This window comes from Lolium rigidum, chromosome 3 (genome assembly GCF_022539505.1).
Source record: "Lolium rigidum isolate FL_2022 chromosome 3, APGP_CSIRO_Lrig_0.1, whole genome shotgun sequence".
Taxonomy (NCBI): Eukaryota; Viridiplantae; Streptophyta; class Magnoliopsida; order Poales; family Poaceae; genus Lolium; species Lolium rigidum.
In genome coordinates, this window is record NC_061510.1 from 169,095,980 (window position 1) to 169,101,284 (window position 5,305).

The window sequence follows — 5,305 nt, forward strand, 5'->3', positions numbered from 1 at the left end:
TTCTCATGCATCCAAAATCCTTGAGCCAACCACTATGCCATTTGTGTCCACCATATCTACCTACTACATGGTATTTCTCCGCCATTCCAAAGTAAATTGCTTGAGTGCTACCTTTAAGTTTCCATCATTCGCCTTTGCAATATATAGCTCATGGGACAAATAGCCTAAAAACTATTGTGGTATTGAATATGTACTTATGCACTTTATCTCTTATTAAGTTGCTTGTTGTGCGATAACCATGTTTCTGGGGACGCCATCAACTACCCTTTGTTGAATATCATGTGAGTTGCTATGCATGTCCGTCTTGTCCGAAGTAAGAGAGATCTACCACCTTTATGGTTGGAGCATACATATTGTTAGAGAAGAACATTGGGCCGCTAACTAAAGCCATGATTCATGGTGGAAGTTTCAGTTTTGGACATATATCCTCAATCTCATATGAGAACACTAATTGTTGCTACATGCTTATGCATTAAAGAGGAGTCCATTATCTGTTGTCCATGTTTGTTGGGGGGATGACCCCCGGTATGCCAAAGGCATGCCAAACCGGATGGTTTGAGCCATCAAGATACCGGTTTAATGTTCGTACCGGAACTTAAAGATAAGAACTTAGCTAAGTGAAGCTAAGTCGGTATCCCCAAGAGGGGTATGCCGGAACTAGGTAAGAAGATACCGGGCCACCGGAAGAACGAGCAGGTCGGCAGGACTGGTCAAAGATTCTCTCCAGAGCTAGAAGACAAAGATGAGCTAAGCAAAGTAACTTTAGACGAAGGGCTGACGATAAAGAGAAGGATGACGGTCAAAGAAGCCGGAGGACGTCGGCATCCCCGATTAAAGAGGACTCCGGTGTCTTCTATGATTAAAGTAGCTTTGTAAAGTAGTTTGTCTAGTCAAAGATGCCATTAGGGTTTCTTGCCCTGTAAGCCACCTCTCCCCTATATAAGGAGAGGGGGCTGCCCCTCTTACGGGCACGCACGAAGAGAGCTAGGTTTAGAAGAACTTGTACTGAGAAACTTGTAACCTGTTGAGATCTATAAAGAAGATGATCTAGAGCGAGTTCTTCCTTATGTCTTTCTTCTCCAACCTCTAGCCTTGGCTAAGTTCTTGAGGAAACCATCCGGAAGTTCATCCCATCTAATCACAAACCCTCCCCGAATCCTCTTGCGTCCATTCGGCCCCAACTTAAGCCATCCTATGGCATCTGTCTGTTCACCACGACGACAGTTGGCGCCCACCGGGGGCATGAAGTGGCGCATGCTGGAATACATATTCGGGCGGGCATCCTCGAGTTCGCCGGCGAGAAGACAGTGTCTGCGCTCGTCCAGAGCTTCTACTCCATCGACTTCATCAACGACAACGCGGGCTGCTTCGCCAACGGCGGCATCTTCCCCAAGAACGGCCGCATCATCGAGTTCGGCAGCCACCGCGTCTACTTCGGCACCGTCCCCGTGCGCCGGCGCCTCTCGCCGGTGCTGGTGGCACCGGACCCGCCAAGGTGGCTCTGTGCAGGCCGCGCCGCCGGCAGCGTCGAGGTGATGATGGCTGGTGCCGCCGGCGCGGGCAAGGAGGCTACGGACGAAGTTGCTGGTCGTGCGGTTGCGACCCGTGCGGCCAAGCCACCGCTGGAGCGCGACACCGGCGCACCGGGAGCGTCTTCCGCACCACCGGCAACACCTCTCCAGGCGGCGATGAACGTGCTGGCAACGCCCATCGCGCAGAACATCGACCCGGCAACGGCTCGGGGCGGAGCCGGAGGCGCAGCGCCGAAGATACTCGAGAGCGGCAAGGACGTCGTCGTGGCGCAGCCGCGAGCTGAACCTAACCGTACGTGAGTATAACGCTGCCCATGGCTTTGCTTCGTTAGCGCTCATGCTGCTAGGATACCGGAAAACCGGCTTAAGGCTCGCAATCTAGATCAGGATTTGCGTAAGGAAGTTCTTACCGGCAAGAGTACCTCGCATCCGCCGACATTGTAGAGAAACCTAAGTACGAGTAGCCCGGATAAAACCATAAAAGCTGCTAAGGCTGCCTGTAGATCCGTGTGACTCGCTTACCGGAGAGGCTGCGGCAAAACAACAGGAGCGTGTCGGAGAGCTGCTAGATACCGTAGAGCAGCAGAACGCCGAGCAGGCGGCTAAGCCGAACAAGGCTATAGCCTCGAAATCCGCGCGTTCAACAAAGAATGCCGGAAGCAAGTCCCATGGGCAGGCCTCGTCCCCCCATCCGGACGAAGAAGAGAAAAAGAAGTGAACGCACGGCGGATGATCGTGTACGATCCGGTCCTTGCCGGTAAACAACAAGCCGGGCAACACGATGCCGGTAGAAAAAGCCAAGGGGCGAGCGAGGCTACGCCAAGGAAGGCTATGCCGGAAACAATCATGCCGGTAGACACGAAACCGGGCAAAACTATCCGGCTGCAAGGGCAGCGTATGATGATGAGGAGATGCCTCCACCAAGGTACCGGCAGGCAAGGGCCGCGGCACCGGAACATTACGATGAAGCTGATTCAACAAGACTCACCGCTTACCGGAAACCTTTGGGAGAGCGGTTGGGAGAAAGAAACTTGCCGGAACGGGATGCGAGGCACCGTCCGGACGAGTATACCTGTCCGAAATAATTGAGGCGAGAGGGTCCTCCGGGTCCAAAGTGCTTTGGCCCAAGGATCATGAAAGAGCCACCACCGGTTCGCAACTTTCGGTTGCCCCGTGACACCAAAACATACGATGGCACCACTAAGCCGGAAGAGCGGCTCGCGGATTACGTGACCGCGGTATACGTTGCTGGTGGCGGAGGAGTCATAGCTGGAGGAGGAAACCGGCGTTGGGCCGTGAGAATCGTGCCGACGTTCCTAGTAGGACCGGCAAGAATCTGGCTGAACAACCTGCCGGAAGGAAGCATAAATGGCTGGTTGGACTTTGAGGAAGCTTTTGTGAGCAACTTCAGCAGCACCTACAGAAGGCCAAACAGGCCTCAGCAGCTCGCTTTGTGCGTGCAGCGCCCGCAGGAAACAGACCGGGATTACCTGACCCGGTGGAACTCCACCAGAAATTCTTGTGAAGGAGTGATAGAGGCACAGGCCATCGCTTGGTTCAGCCAAGGATGCCGGCGAGGTTCGCCTTTGTGGCAAAGGCTGCAGAGGAACATGCCAACAACGTTGGCGGAGATGATGCGTGTGGCGGATAACTACGCGTTGGGAGACCCAATGCAACCGGCGATACAAGCCGAGCCGGAACAATCAAACCCGCCTCAGCAGCAATACCGGGACAACCGGAACAACAAAAGGAGGGAAGATTTCCCGGATCGAAGGTATGGCTCGCAGCAAGTTGCTGCGGTGCAGGAAAACTCGATGCCGGCGGCAGCCGGAGGCAAAGAACCGGATCGCAGCCGTGAGCTGGTCCTAAGAAACGATGGGTCGAAAAGAAACCACAGGGCCGAAAAAGAACTGGCAAGAACCCGCGAAATACACCATGAAAGCTGCCATGGACCAACCTTGCCGGTGGCACACGCCGAATCCGGCTCACCCGTCGAACCACTTGACAAAAGATTGTACCTGGACCAAGTACTTGATGCGAAAGGGGCGGTAAAAGACACCCAAGGACAAGGGGGCAATGCTATGATGCCACCACCGGACATGCCGCGTCGGCGCAGCAGCTACCACCACCACCACCGCTTACCGGGGCAAACGCCTTGCCGGTACACCCTCGACAAAACGAGCAGCGAGTATCAGCAAGTCAATCAGGTGGGAGAAGGCTACGGCCAACCACCTCCACCGACACCCTTGGGCCGGAACGTTTATAAGGACCCGGATGTGTGCTGTGTCGTGTTCGTAACCGAGCCGACAGACAAGCAAAGCCTGCGCCGTCGTTCCATGGAGGTGAACGTGGTGATGCCGGCAGTGCCAAAATACATGCCATGGGCAGATCAGGAACTCTCGTGGTCATACCGGGATCACCCTAAAATCATGCAGAACCCGGGTGGCTACGCTCTCGTGGTGGACCCAATCATGAAAGGGCCCACGACTCGCGTCAAGTTCAGCAAGGTGCTGATAGACAATGGGAGCAGCATAAACATAATGTACAAGCACACCATGCATACACTGGGCATAACAGAAAACATGCTTCAGCCAACGCACACAACGTTCCATGGAATCGTTCCGGGTTTGTCCTGCGCACCGGTTGGAAAAGTCCGGGTGGATGTGTCGTTTGGAGGACGTGACAATTGCCGGGTGGAAATCCTTGAGTTTGAGGTGGTGGACTTAGATAGTCCGTACCATGCATTGCTGGGGAGACCGGCACTGGCGGCCTTCATGGCCTCGACCCATACGGCGTATCTCAAGATGAAGATGCCGGCACCTCGTGGACCCTTGACTGTGGTGGGAAACTACAAGATCTCACTGGAAACCGCGTCTGCCGGATCGAACCTAGCGGAATCGCTGGTGATCGCGGAGGAAAAAAGAAGGATGCAAACCGCAGTTGCGCTGGCTCAGTCCTCACAGTTGAGCTTAGCGGCAATGAGTGCAAGTCTGAGCGCTCCGGCGTTCAAACCGACAAAGGAAACAAAGGACATCGTGCTAGACCCGGCTTTCCCTGAGCGTACCGTTCGTATCGGTGCCGGTCTCAGTGAGGCATAGGAAAGCGCGCTCGTCAGCTTCCTCCGTGAGAATCGGAATATCTTTGCCTGGTCTACTGACGACTTGGTGGGTGTTCCGAGGGAGCTGGCTGAGCACTCTCTAAACGTTCGGAAAGATGCCAAGCCGGTGCGACAACCATTGCGCCGTTTCGCTGAAGATAGAAGGAAGATTATTGGAGAAGAGGTGACGAAAATGCTAGTTGCCGGTTTCATTGTGGAAGTCACGCATACTGAGTGGCTGGCCAATCCGGTGATGGTCGAAAAGAAGAAAGATGAGAACCTGGAGGCAAAAGCTCCAAAGGTGTGGCGCATGTGCATCGACTACACCAACCTCAACAAGGCTTGCCCAAGAGATCCTTTTCCTTTACCACGGATCGATCAAGTGATTGATTCCACTGCTGGGTGTGAGTTGTTGTCTTTCCTGGATGCGTATTCTGGTTTCCACCAAATCCCCTTGAAAAAGGAAGATCAAATAAAAACTGCGTTCATTACCCCGCACGGGGCTTACTGCTATATCACTATGCCTTTTGGTTTGCGCAACGCTGGTGCAACGTACTAGCGCTGTATGCAAAAATGCTTGTTTGATCAAATCGGAAAGAATGTGCAGGTGTATGTGGATGACATCGTGATAAAAACTAAGGTAAAAGATACCCTAATTGATGATATCCGACAAACA